The following is a 20,265-nucleotide window of genomic DNA, read 5'->3' on the forward strand; positions in this document are numbered from 1 at the left end:
AGCGAAGGGAGACGACCGGCAAGTCGAACGAAGATACAAGTTCATATCCAAGGAGATGTGGGACGATGGCCCGGAGTAACCTCCATCAAGGATGGACTTCCATCTACCGACCGCGGCGGCGGGACGCACTATACCTTACGTCCGTACCTTTCCTCGCCAGTTATGCGAGAGCCTGGATAATCATCCTGCACCGAGCGGCCCCGATCCTGGGCCCCGCGTTAACACAGCTTTCCTCCGCGACCTCTGTCCGTTCCGCCTCGATCGCGACCGATGCCGATCGACAAAAGGGTGGGACGAGTTTCCGTTTCGAAGAGAGTTTCGACGGGTTACGCGTCGGATCGTAATTTGTTTATCGGCCAGCGATGCTCGCGAGGTGAACGGCCGACGAGGAAAAGAGTAACGACGCTCGAAATGTGGAACAGGAATCGTAGAGAACGAGGGAAATCCTCGTTTAATCCTCGCGCCACCGATCCGTTTACTGGACGCTGTCGAGAACACTCGAGACCCACCGTTTGAAAGTGTTATGGCACGGGTCGCGTGTTACGCGAGGGACAAATGAATCACCCCGAAATCGGGCCCTGGGACTTTCGCTGATCGCGGGAGCCCCGAGGATGCCGCGCGAACCGAACGGTTCGCCCAAGGGTCGAAAGGAAAATCGGCTGGATGAAGACGGTCGCGAAGAAGAACCGTTGTCAGGGGGCGAACGGTGGACGGAGTCGAGAGGATCCCGCGATGCTCTGCGAGAAGACGCTCGGGCCGACGAACCCCGGACTGGAGGCGCGCATCCGTGCGCGTCGAAACGAACGCGAGCGGACGCGTACGCGTGAAAGTAACGGCGATGCACCGGTGTGCGTGCATCGCGGCCGACTCGTGTGCCTGCACCGCGTCACATGACTTCGCCTTAACCCAGTGCCAGTGGCAGTTGCCCATGGAACGAGCGGTTTTTGGGTCTAGGTCTATCGAGGGCGTTCACCCTGCTTACGTTGTTAACACACTTACCATACGGCCGCCTCCGCCTCCGTCAGGCCTCGCTTCCACCGGCGGCGTCGCTGACCAGACGAGGAGAGCAACGTCTGCTCGGTTCCCTGCCTACGCCACTATGACCTCCGGCCACGTGGTCAACAGGCTTCACTTTTAATCGCGCTCCGGCGAGGTCCGTCTCCGTTACGGCTGGTTCGCGGCATCTGAAAAGGAACGAGCACCTCGATTATCCATCGCGTGCTAATGAAACGTTGCGCGAGCTAAACGGTTTAAATGGAAACGGGGAGGTATCGGTGATTCGATTTTGGAAGGAAGGTCGTTGGACCCGGGACTTCGATCCCATCCGCCTGGCCAGACGAGAAAAATCCGTGCTGCCTACACGCCCCACGGAAACCTCTGTCGCCTCCAGTTGTTCCTCGAACAATGGAGTTTACCAGCAATGTTATCCTTGAACGCGAGGTGCCGTCGACGATCCGTCGTCGGATGCTGCGGAGGAGACGAGGTGGTCGTCGATGGAGGATCGATCGAGGATGGAGGCACTCGCCTCCTGATCGGTTCCGTTGAACCCAACGGTGCACCCGGCCCCCCGTGTGTTTCACCTTCGCTTCGCGCCGCGGTCGTTTAACAGTACATCTCTCGGACGTAAATGCCCCGTCGCCGATGGCTCGGGTGACGAAATTCACTCTCTCGCGTGGCTCGATCTCTACGCGGCCCACGACGGAGAGCCGCGGTACTTTCGTTCCCGTCGAATGGAAAAGTTCCCTAAACGCAATCGAGACGGACGCAAACGACGCCGCGTTACCGTTAGCCTGTTACTCGGCCGCGGCTGGTCACCGCTCCTCGCGAGGACAGAGGGTGAAAGCCCTACGAGAACGTTCTTCGACATGAATGGCCGAGAGAGCCTGCTCCGGACACCGTTATCGTTATCAAGCCCGATGCAACGGTAGCCGTATGCAAATACGGAGATCACTTCCGCCCGTACAAACTTTCGAACCTGATTTTAAGAACGCCGCCTCTCGATGATCGATCTACTCTACGCAGGAAGCGTAGCTCAGCCTCGAATAGCTTTTCACCTTGAAATCGGTCGGCCCCTCGGTGAACGATATCGCGCGTGAAAAACCGCGCGCACGCGCGCGCCTGTGGCGCTCGTAGACGCTAGAAAACACCACGGGGACGACGAAATCTCGAACGTTCGAAATTTCACAGAGCGTCGCAGCTAGGAAGGCTCTCCCGTCTCCGCGAAGACGGGGACGGGTATTCGTCGCGGCGGGCTCTCTCGTTGGTTATGCGTGCCGCGTACACCGGGTGCCCGATGCACATGCACATGCACATGCACATCGACGCGTAGAGGAACGCGCGCCGCCGTTCAGGAACTGCGATGCGTGACCTAGTGCCGTTGCGGCGTTCTACCTTCGAACTAGGTCTTCCTCGTTCCCAACTAAGTCCGCGCGCGGCCGGCCACCGTACGTACGCCTGCTGCACGGTACCTACCAATGGCGCCACGATCTCCTATCACCTCGCGAATCCTTCGACGATGCACCTGTAAGCTTCGAGGCGAGAATTCGTCGCGGCTCCTCGAGCGATCGCCGCGGTCGAAAGTCGTGACGAGCCGTCGTACGCGTAATCGGTTGGAGAACTTCTCCAGTTAGCATCCTTTGGAATAACAACAACCGCGGTGGCTCCTCGAGAGCAGGCTGGCTGCTCGTTCGTAACTTTCTCATCGGTCTGAACCGGCTATCGAAATCGGGGATTACGTAAGCCGGGACCATCGTCCTGTCGTTCTCCATCGCGAGGGGAACACTATCGTTTCGAAGCCCCGTTAGATGCGGATTTGTTTACGTAGAACGCCGTGGGACACCTGCGAGAACTACGGACGGAAAGGAGAGCCAAGCGCGCGGCTGTTCGACGGGTGCCCTCCGCCAGGTATACGAGAACGAAACACGACGGCGGCGGCGGCGGCGGCGGCGGCGGCGGCGGTGGTGACGGCGGCGGGTCAATGCCTCGTATACGGAACAACATACAACAGTCGCCGACTTTCCGTATATGTTCAGAAAACCTCGACTCGGGATTCGTTCCCGTACCCGGATAGCACCGCGTTTACTCGATAAAAACGAATGTGTCACGGGAGAATTCCCTTTTCAAAGCGGATCCCCTTTGCTCGCCCCCGTTCTCACCCTGCCGCGGATCCTGGTCTACGCCGCGACACCGTGGCAACCCAGCCGTACACCGTTCAGCGAATTTAGCTATTATCTATTGTACTGTAATTAACCCACCGTTAATATTCATGAACGGTAACGTCGCGTCGAACGAAACAGGAAACGGAATCGAAGAAAGAGAGAGAGAGTGAGAGAGAGAGGGAGAAAAAGAGGGATACAGTTATTGGTATTTTGTTTTTTCTTCCCAGAACGCTCGAGAGCGTTCGCTCCTAGGTTCAACGAAATATTCTTCTAGGTCAACCGAGTTTCCGTTACAATAGTCGCGCGGCGTGATGTATAAAGGTGTTAAAAGGCGGTTTTCGCGCGCCATTGCCGGCCAATTTAGATCTTGCGTCACGTAGCCAGCGTTTCCTGCGCACGACCTGCGAACGCGAAGGAGGATCGGTTGTGTTGCGTGCTCGTATACCTACGTATATCGCCTAGGCCGGTTACGAAACGGCACGACGATAAACGCGATCGTCGATTCGAGATAAATGGGGGAGCTTAGTCACTCTCTCGGCGGCCACGAATTCGACAGGTTCAGAGTTTCAGGGTCGGGCTTGTTAACCTCGAACGTTGAACCCAACGCGATTGGAAAAGGCGGGAGTAGAACCTTGCCACTTTTGTGCCTTCTTTTTCTTTCTATTTTGCTCCTTTTTTTTTTCTTCTTTTTGTTACCACCGATCTATCCCGGTCTTTCCGCGCGATCATCGGATGACGAGAGCCGGGAACCGTCCGGCGGACGAGCATTTTTGTTGCCCTTGGAAACTTTTCGCCGGGGCGAAAACTTCCGCGTTGCGTGCGTTTTGCATACAATCGGTAATGCGATTCCAACGGACGGCCGAGAAGAACCGGTTGTTAAAAATGTGATAAACCGGTCGCCGAAGCGGCGAAAAAAATTCGCTGAACCGTGACCCCGCGGCTTTTTTCGACCGACGATGAAAACGTTTCCCCGGCTGAAAAGCTTCCACGGATCGATTCTCGATCGAATCTGAACGATGATTCGTCGATGGGCAGCGAACGACTGCAGGATCGAGTAACGTTGAAAAGGGCTCGCGAAAGAGAATCAGGTAGCACGCTTCCAATCGTGGATGGTTACGCGATAAATCGGTGCGCGCGAGCACGGAATCGAGCGAGAATGTAAAAGTCATCTCCGAGTTCGAGAACGGTGAAAGACTCGTCGAGAGCGAGGCGTCGTCGATACCGTTCGATTCGCGGTCGAAGCCATCGCTAGAGACAGCCTCGAGGAAGCAGAGCGGTCGTCGACCCCTGAAAATACTCTTACGCATTGTGTGCCACTTCACTTCTGAGCGGTTTCGAGGCGAGCGAGCGAGCGAGCGAGCGAGCGAGTGGCGGCGGCGTCCCTCGCTCGAGGCGAGCGAGGACGAACCTCGATGTTTCCGACTCGGTGTTACATTATGGCTCACCCTAGGATTCCACGCAGCTCTTCTGCCCGCAACCCGCTCTCTTCCCGCCACCGCCAACGCCTCCTCCCTTTCAACTTCTTCCTCCTTCTCCTCCTTCTTCGGCGAGTTCTTCTTCTTCTTCGTCCTCGTCTTCTTTCGTTTCTCCTTTCAATTCGACCGCGACTCGGGCCCCAAAGCTAACAGTACTCTCGTGCCTAGCCTAGCCAGACGTTGAGACCATCAGGGACGTACCGCTCGAATTTCTGGGCCCAAACGAAAACGAGTCGGCAGTCCGGAGGCGACGTTAACCCGCTCCTTCCTTCCCTTTCGAGTGTCCACGTTTCGATGTCGTTCCCAGCCCGCGGACCTTGAAGTTTTCTTCTTTTTTTTTTCCTCTCTTTTTTTTTCTCGTGTTACACAGTATTCCTAGTATTTGCAGAAGGAATTGTAAAGTTTCGTTAGGGGACCTTAAATTCCACCGATGGTCTCCGGTTTTTATAGCGTGGATCGGTGAAAGATCTAATCGCGAACGATGAGGTAAGTCAACTCGAGTACCATTGTGAATTGTTTCACGCGTAGGCACTTTCGTGGCGAAGGCCACGGAGAAGCGAGACCTTTCGCGGAGGACACGATGACGAAATTGAGTAACCGCGCGCGCGAACGTTTCAAGGATGACGCTCGTCCATCGAACGTTCAAGGCCCTCGTAGGTTGTTGGACCTTCGGTTCGCGGGAGCGTATCAGAATTTCGAAACCGAGACAATCCTGTGGAGCAACGGTCCTTGAGAGAACACTCGCCGTCCCGAGGCGAGGAATCTCGAAACTGTCCGCGTTGATCGCCTGGACGTTCTTATCGCATTCGAGAACACCGGCGACTGCGAGCTTAATTACACGTCACGGGGAAACGAGACGCGTCTCCCCAATGTAGGTGAAGTAGGTTTTCCAGCTAACGGCACGGAATCAAGAGGAATACTTTCTTTCGTCGAGTTCATCCTTGATCCTGGTATACGCAACCCGGCGGATCGAGGTACCGGTGCATACCGAATCGGCAACCGTCGTCCGCTCGGCGAACATTTCATCTCCGGCGCAGAAACGCGTTCACCGTGCAATTCTGCGCGCGGCATGGCTGTTTTGAAAGTTTTCGTTAAATCGCTATTGCCAACGGAGATTTTGTACACTTTCCTGCTTCGAGGACGGATCGTTGCGCCGCTGTGGCCAATTAAAGTTCGAAGCGGTGGAACAACGACGACGGCGGCGGCGGCGGCGGTGGTAATTCCGTGCAGAATTCGAGGCAAGAAGAGAGGCATCTGGCCGATGTAGGTGAAGTTTCTAATGCGAATCACCGATGGAAGAGTCGCGGCGTACACGTACACCACCACCAGGGCAAAACCACCTCCACCTCCGTGGAAAGAAGTAAACTAGTGCATCCCGGTGCGGCGTGCACGCAACCGCGATGTACGAGAGTATTTTCAGGGGTTAACGAACTCTCCGCGGACATCTCTCACCGGCCGTGTCATACTTTGCGCTTCCGAACCACGATCAACACGATGCCACCGGGAGGGGGGCTGGGGGAAATCGGCCATTTTTCTCCCGATTCCGCGAACGTGATTTTAATTTGACCCGCGTTCGAAAGTCGATCTCCGGCCGACTTCCACGCTTTTTCGAACCTTTTACTTTTCAATCCCATCGAGCTACCCCCGATCAACCCCCGTGACGACTCATCGACCCTCGCCAACTCCTCCAATCGACGCTTAGATTACGGTGAAATTCTCGAGTACGATCGTTCGATGAAAAAGAACCAAAGGCGGATAGTGAATTCTCTGTACGTGGGTTGTCTGTGACACAGATCGCAGAATGCGCTTCCGGTACTGCGCGCGAAACGCGTTATTGGCCTTCCGGCGTCTCGGTAAACGGAAACGACGATGGCGGGAAGCGCAAGGTGAAGGTAAAGGTAACGCTGCAACGTCGATGGCGTAGACGCCGAGAAAAGTGGCGATTTAACGTGATCGCGGCGGCGGCGGCGGCGGTAGCTCGGTAACGACGAGCTAGCTAAGTAGTGCAAGCGTAAGAGTGCTCGATGCTAGAGGTCAGTAACCACTCGCGAACGCTCCGCTCTGCTCCGCTCCGTTCCGTTCCGTTTCGGTTACCCGCTCCGGCAACCGATAGCTCTCATTCTCGAGAGACTATCGTCGATCGGATTTTTTCCGTCCACCCTTTCAAGCGCGAACAATATAGAAACCCGTAAAGCTCTGCTTCGACTTTTCGACGACGACTTCTTACCCCAAGCCAGAGCGAGAGATGTCCCCATGAAAAGAGCCTGGTTAAGATTTACTACGCACACGAGTCAAAGTAACCCGATAGCAGATTTTCATGGAACGCCCTCCGTTGCGACGATCAAGTATCTTGATCGACGATCTCAGAGCATAACCCTAAAGACACCGTGTATCTATCTCCGAGACAATCCTCCGTCGTCGCTTTTACCGCGTGTTTGATCACCGCTTCTCCCTTTCTAGGCATCCTGCATTTTAATCAACGCCGCTTAGAAAGACGCTCGCCTAGGCGTTCCAAGCTCGATAAAAAAAAAAAAAAACGAAATCGTCTATCGGAAAAAGACAGAGGGAGAGATAGAGAGAGCAATGGCGTCCAATGGGAATAATTCGACAGGACACGCTCGATCGATCTCGGCATCGTTTCGCGTCGCGGCTGTTTCCGAGCGTACGCGCGGTATTATGTAAAAGTGGCCGCATCCTATCGTTTCTCGTTATCACCGCCATTTCCTGTTCTCGTCGTATCCTTCTTTCTCGATTTCACGTTCCTCGCCCCTCTCACGGATCTCCGGAGCGGATCGCAATCAACGGTGGGGAATAATTCATTCACCGGCCGTCCACCGGCGAGCCTCGTTACTTTCAATCGACTTTCAAATTTACGATTACACCGAAGGGGACACCCGACGCAACAGGCGCGAAACGTATTTATTCGCCGGCCACGGGCCTCTTGCGCAACCCATTAAAGGTCGATAAATCGACGCGATTGTCCAGGGTCTCGTGTATCGCGTAGACGGGAACGCGGCGCGCGCGCGCGCGAGCCACGCGGCGGCACCGAACGTCCGGAGACTTCAACGCCCGCAAAGACGATCACTCGCGCTCCTTTCGATGCTATGCGCCGCGCCGTCTCTTTTCACCATTTTCGCTGAAACGATTCCTCTCCGGCAGAGGCGCGATTTCTCGAACGGACGCTAACAAAATGGACGGGCGGCTGAAGCCTGGCAACGGCCGCGACGTTGCCCGATAATTATCGCGACCGCGAGGAAAGGATGCCGCCAGTTTTTCCATCGTCATCGTCGACACCAGATTCCCCGTCGTCGCTCCTCGGCCGTTAAGAACGAAGCCGAAGAAACGCGGGAAGAAAACGAACGCCGGCCCGGTGCGACCGTCGGATTTCCGAAGGTCAGTAACCAGAGGCAAGAGAACACGGAAGAGACGCGAGGCGAGCGTAAAAACGGCGCGGCGATTAAAATTATATAATTAGCCGATCGCCGATTCCCTCCTCTTTTTGCGTGACTCGGGACCTTCTGCGGTCACCGGTTCCGTTCGACGTTGCCTACGGAGACTGGTCGTCCCGCTCGAAACATTCGACTCCGTCGTGGCACAGACGGAAAAGTGAAACGCGTAGATCGAGGAAAACGGATCTCGCTTCGAGGTAGATAGCCACACGGTTCCCGGCGATCGACGCCAGTTTTCTGGGAACGTCTCGCGAGACGGAAGCGAAAAGACGAACGAAATCGAGGGTCGCGAGAAACGAAGGGGAGAACGAGCACCCCCTGTCAAGGTCCTGATCTGGTCCCGACCAGATTCCCTCCCGTGTGGACATGGTCCCTCGGCCGTGAAATGGTGGATTAGAGAGGAAAGCCTGAAGGTCGGAAAGACGTACGCCTCGGACCTTCGGCTCGTATTTTCGGAGGTCAGTAACCAGAAGACAAGGAAGACACGGTCGCGCGCTCGCCCGGGGAGGGAGACGGAAGGATCGTAGGGGCCTACGCGCGTGCACGACCACCGAGGGGGAAGGCGCGTCGTGAAAAACAGAGAGAAAGAGAACGGGCGAGCGAATGAAAGGAAGAAAGGGAAAAAAGGAAGAAGAAGAAGAAGAAGAGGAGGAGGAGGAAAAAGAAAAAGAAAAAAAGAGGCGACGCGGAGAGGCAGCGGGGGCTGTTCGGTGGCGGCCGCGGCGAGTGTAACAGAGAGGAGAGTGGAGAACCAGGGTAGAAAAGGAGGAGGAGAAGAAGAGCGGAGAACTCGGAGCGAAGCCGAGCCGTGCCGTGCCGAGCCGAGCGTAGGGGGTGGGGAAAGAGTACCGTTGCTTCTGTCGATGGGGAATACTGAACCGAACGAGCGAACGAACGAACGAACGAACGAACGAACGAACGAAACGTTTATACCGGCTGCACCGTCCTCTGTACCGTCGAGGAACGATCCGGGAATCCGAGGGAAGAAAGGAAGGAGGGAACGAGGAAAGAGCCAGGTGTCGAAGGAAGAGGCAACGAATCGAAGGAAGGAGGTTTCTCGCCGGTCGGTGATCAAGGGGCTAGCCAAGAGTGCAGGAAGGAGAGGAGAATCGAAGAGAAGGGAACAGAAGAAGGGAAAAGAACCGAGGAGAGGACTCGCCGAGTCGAGGCGAGCGGAGAGCCCGGCCTCCTCTTCCTTCCTCGCTCTCTTACCCGTCCTCCACCAGTCCTACCGGCGACGCACACGAACACGAACACGGGGACTGGTAACGTGGTTACGTTAGTGCGTACACGCGCGCATCGCGGTTCGTACACAAGGAGACACCTAGACTCACCTTACCCGCCGTACTCGTCAGTTCGAACCACGCGGCTTCGCACGGTGTACACGACCGTACGTCAAGGACGAGGCAGTCCTCTTCGCCAAAGAGCGAGGAGAGGTCCTCCGCGCGTGATTCCGATCGCTTCTTCGCCGCGCTCTTAGTTCTTCCGCGCCGCGTAACCACCGCGGCGATAAACGGAGGCGATTGCCCGCAACACCTCGTCCGCCTCCGCCGGTGGAGAACCGGCACCGATCAGGGAGGCTTCCTCCTCTTCCGGGACCAGAGAGACACCAGAGACGCAGGAAACGAACGAATGCCACGTCGGGAACAGTGAGACCGCTTAGAGGAAGACCACCCGTAGGAGAAGCTCGAGGGTTCGAGTTTCGTTCGATCGTCGAGCACGCGCGCCGAGTCGATGAGATCGAGCTGGTGTCGCGCTGGTTTCGCGCGGTAGTCGTAGCTAGTGATCGGCAGAGGATCGCGTTTTACCGCCCAGAAGATATGTCAGTGACTTTGACTTGTGAACTTTGACAGTTTGCCGTGGTTGTGTCAGGATTCGCCGGCTTCCAAGGGAACGTCTAAGGTGAGTGTGGCGAGCCCTCCTTTCCCCCGTTTGGTACACACCGTGTTCACCGATTTCGAGCCAAATCTCTGTCGAATGAAACGATCCTATCGGAAACCACCGACCGCGGCGACAGATGCTCGAACGAACGATCCTCCGACCATGTCGTCGCTCGCCTCCGACGAAACCCGCTTACTCTGACCGTCTCCGATCGGATCGGTCAATTTTCTGGAGAGTTCCGGAAAACACACGGTGACCTGACATAGTTTCGATAGCAAACGGAGCAAAATTGTTGCGAGGAAAGTTTCGACGCTTCCACGCTATAATGGAGCTACGTACATTCTCCTCGCAAATGTTAACGCGAAATAAAAAAGATGTGAAAACGGCGCGTGGTAATTTTTTTAACGCCGCTGGAAGGAAGCTGAACGCGCGATCGGCGGCTTCGAGCACGGTGCCGCGAATAAAGGTGACACGCAGGATGTCACCCGGGACCCTTTGGTGCGCAATGTTACGTCATAGAAGGGGGCTCTCCGTATACGGAAAGTGTTTCTTCACGGTCGGTTCTTTCAGAACCTTGGCCCTAACGGTACCAGGACCAAAGTTAAAAGCCTGGAAAAGAAGAAAACGGTAAAAGCAACAACGCAATCCGTGTTTCGTGCCCAAGTGGTCTCGCGTGACGTACGACGTAACGAACGATTTCTTTTTAAATTCGCCTATCGTCGCTTGTCGTCCTCCTACACTCTTAATTTGAGAACGTATCTGCTTCGAGACGACAGACACCCCGAGCGATTAACAGTAAATTCATTTTACCGAACGTGGACCAATCGTATTATCGTAGCTCGTAATAAGAGAACGTGCATTCATTATCGAACTGTTGGTAAATGAATAGATCATCTCGCTGCCGGGAAACCGCGAATCGAGTATAGAGGAACACCGTTAAACTCGCGTATATCCTAATATGACATAACGGTGCACCGTTTACTCCCCTCCTCCTCCTCCTCCTCCTCCTCCTCCTCTGTTCGGCCATCCCAAAATCTGTCGAAGATGATCCCTCGAGGAGCACGCGCGCGGCGACGCCCGGAGAACTCGGACCGGCCCGGAGCTGTCTAAGAAGAGAAGGCAGACCACTTTGCGCCGACAATTATCGAAATCAACGTATCGTCCTAATAGAGCGTTGCAGCCTTAATTGAATGAAATTCCGTTTAACCAGCGTTCCGTCACGCGATCATCGGTATATTCGTACGAGGCGCGAACGACGCGGGGAGAATCGATTTCAGCCGCGTTAGAGGTAGAGGCGGTTTTCGATTTTGAGAATGGCACGCCCGTGGGAGAGGATAATGACGCCTGCAGGTGCCTACTAATGTGACATAACGGTATCCGCGGACCGCGGTTCGTAGCCGCGGTCATTGCAAACTCGCGTGTACGTAATCATTTTGGGGTGGGGGACGGGGGCGGTCGATTTATTGGAACGGTCGTTGCACTTTTCAAACGGGCCACTCGATAAAGGAGTCGCGGTACGTTTACTATCGTGGCGACGCAGCTCGAAAGACCTGGCTGAACGAGATGAAAATCGGGCCGAACCGATCGTTTTTCCCACCGATTTCACCGCGCCGCGTATCATTCTTCGGCGCATGGATAACGGAAAATGGCGAGGAACGGAATTTTTCGGCTAAGCAACCGAAGTAGCGTGGTAGCATTTTTCCAAACGCCTCGATCTAATTAGTACAGAAGGCAGAAACAGCGTCGCTTTCTCCGCGTTTAAAAAAAAAATCAAGGGTGGTCGATGACCGTGTCGTTCGTAGGCCTAGCCTAGATTCGTCCGCCGCGGGCGAGCGGCGAGGCTGAAAGTACCGTAGCGCCATTTTCCATGCAAAAATTGCGCTTGTCCTGCGATTCCGCGATAATACATACGCCGAACCGTAAAGTATTACGCGCTACCGTAACGATGACCGTCCGGTATATATACAAGGTGTCCCGTTTCACGCGTACCACGCTCCTGTTATTAATTATCGCGCGTTGACACAATTACGGTCACGCTCCTCGAACCACTCTGAAATTCTCCAAACTGATCGTTTCCATTCCCCTTTATTCTCATTGCCAAGACTCCATTTTTTTTTTTTTTTTTTTTAAATACAAGAAACAGAGATTGCTCGTTTGTTTTATTTCAGTTTTTCTTTAATTCCCCTTCGTTTCGTCAGACGCCTGCCCACCATTCCTCGAGGACCCGAAACGTGTCGCTCCTTAATAGGTCAACCAGTTCAATTCCACCTAACTGAACCTCGAATTTCAACCCGTTCCAACGCGATTAACCGACAACACTGTTATCGAGAATAAAACATACCACGATCCCCGTAAGTAATTACTTTTAATCGTTGTCGCGGTTATTATTATCGGGGAAGCCGCGTAGGACCGGTTAAATGCGAGGTGCGCGGCGTCCGCGTGGATGCGCCCCGCTATAAAGGCCATTATACTCACTTCCTCATTCTCACTTACCCTGTTCTCCGCAAGAATTCACCGCGATAAAGTTCGCGCCGGCAGCGGTGCGTAAATCTTCCATAAAAAATATCGTAGAACTCCGCGTTCCCGCCGGATTCCAAGGTCAACCGGCAGGCGGAGAAATAAACACGCTCGCGTTCCGGAAGAAACGCCATTAACACGAGACCCGAGGTGCACGCCGATTCTGAACCGCTTCATCGTTCCTCCGGAGACTATCCGGGGAGTAACGCGTTACAGGGGTAGGAGCGAGAGAAAAATGATCGTAAATTTCTGTTCGATGCTCCGAAAAAGCCTCGAGTGTCACGGACCCTGCAGAGGCGCGTATCGTGTACCGGGTGGCTCGTTTCGAGGCGCGTCGTACACGCGAAACGCGTACGGCGAACGAAGGGGAGCGATAGTCTCGAGCGAGTCTAGCCAGGAGAGCCGATAATCGTCCTACATCGACGCTTTCTTATCGATAAAAGCTTCCATTACACGCGCCGCTTGCGTCAGAAGAGATAGTTGTTTAACCAAAAAGAGAGAAGGACTCTTGACAAACGCAGCGTGTAGAAAGTCGTAAAATTGTACGAATTACGAGTCGCGGATGGAGACGATTCCCAGGCGACGACGAGTGATGGCCCGCGAAGCGCACGGGACCAGGCAGGGTGGATCGATCGAAAACGACGAAAAATTGGAAACGAAACGCGAAGGTGGTGGAAAAAAATGAATCAGTTCGATGATCGAGCGGAGAAGGGCGAAGTATCACGAGGAACGGCGAGGCACGTAGAGCTCTACGTACCGGGTGTTCGCATCGCGCAGAAGCGCGACCGGTTAAAGAGAAGGAGGAAGGAGGCTCGAGCTTGCACGTATATAGGAGGCTCGCGAGCCGAGTACCAGGGAGTCAATGACCGTTCTACATTGACGCGTTGCGCCGGCCCGAGTGCCGGCTGAGTTGAGTAAAGTCACGGCCAGCCATCAGCCGTGAGATTCCCTCCCTTCGCTTCACTTCGCTTCGGTATAGCCTTGCTCTACCCGTCGACAGCGCCGAGCGACTCTAGAGTTCGATCAAAACGCGCTTTTCCTACGGACACCCGGCTCGTTTCCTCCTCGACGCTACTCTAGCCCATTGCCTACCGAGTAGGCGATTCGAACGGCTCGTACTCGATTTCTTCGACCGTTCTTCGGTTACCAGTTATGCGCGAGTATGCACCGAAGATCGCGCGTTCGCATTCGATAAAAGAAAAATCAAACGGTTGCATACTTCGAACGGCGGCAGCTGACGGGTTATCTCGAAAGAGTGTAAAACAGGAAGTTGTTCGATAGGAAGGTGTACGAGCGGCGTTCGACCGCGAGCAAACGCGACACGGTATTACAAGCTTCCTGGATCGCTCGTTTCACGTGCCGCGAAGATAATCGTACGTCGAGGCTAAATTTAGCTTTCGAGCCTGCGTTATCCTTTACTCTCTCCCTCTCCAGGACGATAAACGCGGCCTACCACCGGAGGTACACTTACCTAGAAATGATACCTCGTCGAAATTTCCATTTTCTCAAGTACCCGCGAACGACTTTGAATGAGCATCAACGAGCGAGGAGCGATGATCGCGGCGAAACAGGATTGCCACTTTGCAATTCAAAACGGTCACGCGGTCAACTTCTAATTTCTTCTCGTGCACCGACCAGAGCGATTCGTCGAGATAATTTTCAACCTCGTTGCGAGATTATTTTATTTTTCCTTCCGCGAGGCAACTTTTCCACCCCTCGAACTGTTCATCGACTGGCTTCCCCGGTTTCTCGAACAGAGAGAGAGAGAGAGAGAGACGGGCGAGCGAAAATTGTTTCGTTTCGACGTAGCTCGAAACGCATTAAGCCGGTAATATGCAGCAGTCGGGATGAAGCGAGCGGGCGAGCGTGCGAGCGAGCGTACTGGTTCGTTATATAAGGTGAAAGGGCGACTGACATTGACATTGAAGTTCGTGCTATTCAATGCGGAAACGGACAAACTCCGTTATTTAATCTCTTTCACAACGATTACGAGGGAGCGCTTTATCGGCCGGAGGTATCGACCGGAAGCGAAAATGCGCGTTACGTGTTCCATCGAGCAAACCCGACCGGAATTCTCGCGGCGCGTAGCAAAGCAGAATTTTTTCCCCGCGTCGAAACGCCGACAAACTTTTTCGGTGAACACTCTATCCGATTAACTCCTCTCCGTCGACCCCATGTCCGTGCCGCTCTTCGCACGCGTTCTCTCGCACGAATTACATCGACTAGTTCGAACCGAGAGAATCGTAAAAAAAAAACATGCCACTCGAGCGAGGGAACGAACTCCGCAAACGAGGCTCCCAGCTTTCGCACGTTTAATTAGAACAGCGTTCCCGGTGTCCCTTTAAGAGTAGAAACTCGAACGAGACGTAGGAGAATGCCTGACCTGCCTTACACCACGCAGTCGAGCACAATACCCGAATAACCGACGCTCTTATCTGGTTACAACGGAATTTCTCCGACGATGCACCGCAGGTCGGTAGTTTGGTGACGTGCAACCTGCTTATCAGAGTCGTCCGCGAGATCCGGATGCTAACAATTTCCCATGTCTCATTTTTTACGGTGTCCCGTTCGCGTAACATCCTGGCGTAAACCACGAACGATCGTCAAACGAGCCCACCCCTCGTTTTCACTTTTTACCATTCGATTCGACGAGTTCGAGGACGTCGCCCCGTTTCGGTGCGATACGTGGCCCGCGCTGAAGTGTTCGTACGACGACTTTCATCCCCTAATCTCTGCCTTTGTGCACGGGACAATGTAAAGGCGATAACGTCCGCAAACGAGCGCGCGGCTCGCTCGCGCGTTACACGGAGCAGAGAAGGATTCATTTGGTCGGGGCGCAAACGTCTCCGCGAAATGGGTTACATGGACAAAGGAGAGGCGGAAAGACCGCAGGAATGCGGAGGGAAATTTTCGAAACGGTACAAGCCGTTCCTCGTTGGCTCGCGAGCCGGCAACTGATTGCACATTCGTTCGGTTTTTGTCACGCTAACCCGGACCCATCGGCGAGGAGCAACGCTTTTTTCGACCGCTCGCTTCTCTCTCCTCTGGCCTGTTTTGTATGCCCGCGTTACGAGCCTGATTTTTGCCTCGAACGAGTATCGCTGGTAAATTAGAATGCGGGCAAAGAACAATCGCTCCGTCGCAAGGACACCGATACCGCCAGTCAGTCCATTTTGTAATAGGACGTGCGGGTCCCGGTGCGAGTGGTGGTATTACAAAATGGGTTGCGCGGCACGGATGCCCGAGTTCGTCGACCGTGAAGGAAAATGAAAATCCGGCTGGCTCGCGGTGAAAATCGGGCACACACCGCGGTAAAGGGAATACGCGAGCGAGCGAGCGAGCGCTCTTCGTTTCGTACGGTGATAAATAAACGCGTCTCACCCGACGCGTTTATCGACACGGGCTCGTCGTGGCCGCGAGCCGTCGTCTTCGAGGAAGCCCGCAGCCGAGAGCTCCAAGTACGCTGTTACAAAATGGGTTATGCAGCGCGCGAAGAGAGTCAAGTTCAATACCCGACGAGAATGGAAACCTGCGACCTAGTACAAATTCATTTCACTCGTGCTCGTAAAAATCTCTACGATTTCATTCTCCGCTCTAACAACTCTCGAACGATCCGCGAACCTAACCTGAAACCGTCTAACGGTGTCAGTGGGAAAAGCCGAAGAGGCAGCCGAATCGATCCCCCCGAAAAATTCCTGGCAAATCTTCTCTCCCGCGCGAGATATCGTCGCTCCTTCGAACGCAGCCCGGAAATCTGTCCCGAATTCGGCCCACATCGGAGCCTGGAACGGCTAAAACTAAAAAACGAGTCCAACCGCGACGTCGGAGTAGAAACGTGGTCGGCGTCGAACCGGGCGAGCGCCGATTTCGAAGAAGGATACCGATGCGCCGGTGCTCGAAGTGTGCTATTACAAAATGGGTTATGCAGCGCGCAAAGAGAGTCGGGTTCAACAACCGACGAGAACGGTGAACCGAGGCGCGCAGGCCGGTAGCGAAAATGATATAGCGGTCGTCCGTGACTCCACGGCGTATCGGCGTACGTAGAGGAGGTCCTCGGCCGAGAACAGAAAGAAGAGAAAGAGAGGGGAACCCCGACGAACCAGCCGGTCGACCTCCACCACTGCCGTAGTCTGCCGATCACGTGTCCCCATTGAAAGCGGCTGGCCACGTACGGCCTGACGTCGACCAGAACCACTCGAGAGGGGCGTTCTACCTTCGCGCGCCACGTTACTTCTACCACGGCCGACCAGACACTGTCCGTTTCCACTTGTACTTTTGCGAACCGATACCTTCCAACTCTGCACAAGCTCCTCCGCGTTGTCGATCGGTCTCCAAGACTCTACCTTGTCCATAGACGCTACCTTGGACGTCGAATTGCAAACCTTTCTTTAGGCACTGGAGCTAGATGTGTTACGTGGTTGGAGCGCAACTGTATTTTCGAAATGGCTAATTGGAAAAATTGTAGGAATTTGAGATAAGGCGGAAGGTAGGTTCGCGTGGAAGATGGGGAAAGAGTCGATTGTCGTGAAAGGAGAGACAGAATTCTGGGCCGTTCGGTTCGATCGCGACTAATCACGATCGAAGCGAACGTAAACGCTCGCGCTCACCGCTCGATACGATGAACTCTCAAGGTTCAACGAATTCCCCGCGGTTCGAGGTCCTGAACTCGAGAACGCAGCCAGGACACGATGTCTCTGACCTGGCGGAGCTCGATTCATCTCTCGCCTTTCGGTTACGTAAGAACCAGAGGATGCCAGCGTTACCTTTTACGGGACGGGTCCACGAACCCTGCCATATTAACGCGTGCAGTTAATCAAACGATCGATGATACACGAGCCGTAATATTCTGCAGGATCCATAACTCGCGTATCGCGAGAATAAAAGAGTCGCGGCGGAAAGTAGGGTGGAGAACGTCGAGGAGAATGTACGCGGAAGTTCGAGGCGAGAAAAAGTGAAAGAAAAAAAAAAAGAGAAGAAAAAGGCGAGACGCGAAGCTTGGAAGATAAGGAAAAACGCGACCGTCCGAAGTTCTACCGAAAACGAATTCGGTTTTACTTTTGGCCGCGCCTTCGCCGGCCATACAACGGTGCTTTTACGCACCTGTACACGCATAGACGTGTGCATAGTGGGCCACGTGTAAACGTCTTCACGTATTCATCGTTTTACGACCGTTTGGTCGTCGTACCTGTACGGTACCTCGGTATACACAAGCCTATGTACAGTTAGGCGAGTGACGCGGTTTGGTTTCGACGCCGGTACGTGGCGATATGCAGGGGCGGATCGCATCGCCGCGTCGCCTTTTCGCGAATCGCGATCGAGCGATTCGAGCGTGTACTCGACACGGAACCAGACGAAGCGGAATCGGCTGAAACATTAGAACCGTACGAAGAGATCTCGCGAAGAAGGCAGCTCGGCTAATGGACGTGCTTTTTGCCATAGAAATTACGGCCAATTTAAAAGTAGCAGTCGCTCTAAACGGGGAAGAACGATCGCATTAGCGACGCGAAGAGGACGACGCGGTCCCCGCGAAGAAGGAAACCGCGGCGCGGCTCGTTTAGGAAGATTTTCGCGCATACCTGTGAGCGCGACGCGTTAAAGTTCGTTCACCGCTTGAACACTGTCTCCGTCCGTCCCTGTCCGTGAACGTACACGCGTGTACGCGTTGCGTGTAGAATATAGGCGCAAAAGGGGGTCCCCTATGGGGGTATCGGAACCTCGTTACTCAGCGCACCATGCCTATGGTGTGGTCCAAGTCCAAGTCCAAGTAGACCTCCAAGTGGGACAATGACCGGCAGAGACCTTCTTTCAGATCCGTGGCGAGAGAGAATGGAAGGTGCCGATGAACGAGGAGAAAGAAGGACGAAGCGAGCCAGGCGGCCGCGTAGAAGGGGAGGCAATCGCGAACTCACTTCGCTAATTCACTTGCTCGTTGCTTTTCCGGTTTACATTTTGCTACCAGCCGAGAGTACGTCGGCCTTTAAAGACGCGCGCCGTGAGCCGCGGCTAGCTCGAGAAACGCGCCGGAAACGGGACTTGGATTTTTGGCCAGGAATCGATCGTCGATTGCCATGCCAGACGAAACGAACGGAAACGTCCTCCTCGGATTTTTCATCGAACGAATCCACGAAAATGCGCGAGGGATCGTTTCCAGGACGAGACCGTCGAAGGTGGTCGTGAAAATTCAAATCGGCTAACGGAACCGACTGTCCAAGGCAATTTTTTTTTTTTTTTTTTTTTGTCGATACACCGGCACGATTACACGCGGAAAATAGTAGAGGCTTTTTATCGCGCTCGGAAGAAGCAAAGTTCGCTGCAAGATCAGTGGAGTAACAGCACTTTCTACAAAAAGCTTAAACGCAACATGTCCCGGTTCAAAGACTTAAGGGTCATCGACCCCCGGCGACTCGGCAAACCATCGACCTTCTTACAAACGTCCAGACCTTTCTTAACCATCGAGCGCATCGAATGAATATTCGATGCGACAACTCTGCAGCCTTCTGACCTTCGAAATCCTCTGCTTTTTCGCTAGCCGGTCGCTCGATCGAACGGACCCATTTTCATACCTAACACGTTTCACCTGTGCGCTTCCAGCGAGTTAGCTGCGTTCGATTTAACGAGACGCCTAGAAACTTCCAACGATACTGTTAGAAGGAAACGAGGAATTTCCCTCCTCGAGATTTCCCGGAAGAAGAAAACGAAATTTCGTGGAACAATTCTAGACGAATTCCCTGCCCGTTATTCATCGTGCGCGCGTGTACGCGCGCAATCGGTGCGATAAACAAGTATACGAGCGCATGGGCCCGTTATTCTCTAAAGTAACAGTTACGAGTGTAGTGCGAGAGTTAAAGTAGCCTGCACCATGGAATGGTTCGATTCGAATGGGTTCCATGGAAACGGCATTTCCGGTTCACATTCGGTTTTCTATTCGTGGTCGTCTATTACGCGTCTGATTAGAAACTTGCCAGCCACGAGACAGTGTTGTGCTTCCGTCATTCTATTTAGCAGGAGACGAAGGATCGAGAACCTTTAATTTCCCTTTCGACCGTGACTGAGAAATACCTAATGCCGTCTATCGATAAGGGTACAGCCGCATTTTTCCGTTCATACTACATTTTGCAAAATCGACATTTAATCGAAGGCCAACTGGAATTATCGGTACTCCTAAATCGCGATTCGAACAGAGTGACAAAATGGTATTGAAAAAAAAATGGTACATTTTTTCGATATCGCGACAGTCCAACAGAAAACGAAACGCGAATTACTCGAATATCGTGCGATCGTATCCGATGGTGATTCTCGTAAAAAGCGGTTGAACCGAAGGAAATTAATATATCTGGTACAGTCGTTCCTCAGAGGAGGGAAAAGATCGACGACCCGGGAACGTATCTGGGTTAGTAGTCGTCGGCGATTCACGCGGAAACTTCTTTCGCTAGGAGGGCGCCCCGCGTGGAAATTCGCAAGGTGGCTCTCGAGCTCGTCTGTGCTCCGCGAAAAAAGTGAAATTCCGGTTGTAGCCCGTGCCCGCTGACGAAATTTCGTCCCGCGAATTCGCCCAAGGTTCGTCGACCTCGCCCACATACACTGGCACGAGTCATCCTCGAGCTCATCGCGCGAAAACCGATCGAAGATCGTGGCTCGATGACAAAGAGGCTCGCTCGAGGTGATCGAAACGCGTCGGCGATGAAGCGAAATTATGTTCTAAGATAAAGTGCGACCGAGAACACCGGTTAACTTTCGCTGGGGACAATCGAGAACTTTTGTCGAATCAGAGGCACCACCCCTCCG

General features: G+C 53.9%; 1 protein-coding gene across 1 annotated transcript in view; it reads right to left on the reverse strand.

The window, feature by feature from the left end:
• Positions 1–1,002: 1,002 nt before the first annotated feature.
• LOC143424825 (protein FAM76A) overlaps positions 1,003–20,265 on the reverse strand; it is a 37,637-nt gene continuing 18,374 nt past the window's right edge. Inside the window, exon 7 of the mRNA XM_076897176.1 lies at positions 1,003–1,184. The gene's annotated coding sequence lies outside the window, so the exon portion shown is untranslated. The remainder of the gene's footprint in view (positions 1,185–20,265) is intronic.

The sequence above is a fragment of the Xylocopa sonorina genome, chromosome 6, assembly GCF_050948175.1.
Source record: "Xylocopa sonorina isolate GNS202 chromosome 6, iyXylSono1_principal, whole genome shotgun sequence".
Classification (NCBI taxonomy): domain Eukaryota; kingdom Metazoa; phylum Arthropoda; class Insecta; order Hymenoptera; family Apidae; genus Xylocopa; species Xylocopa sonorina.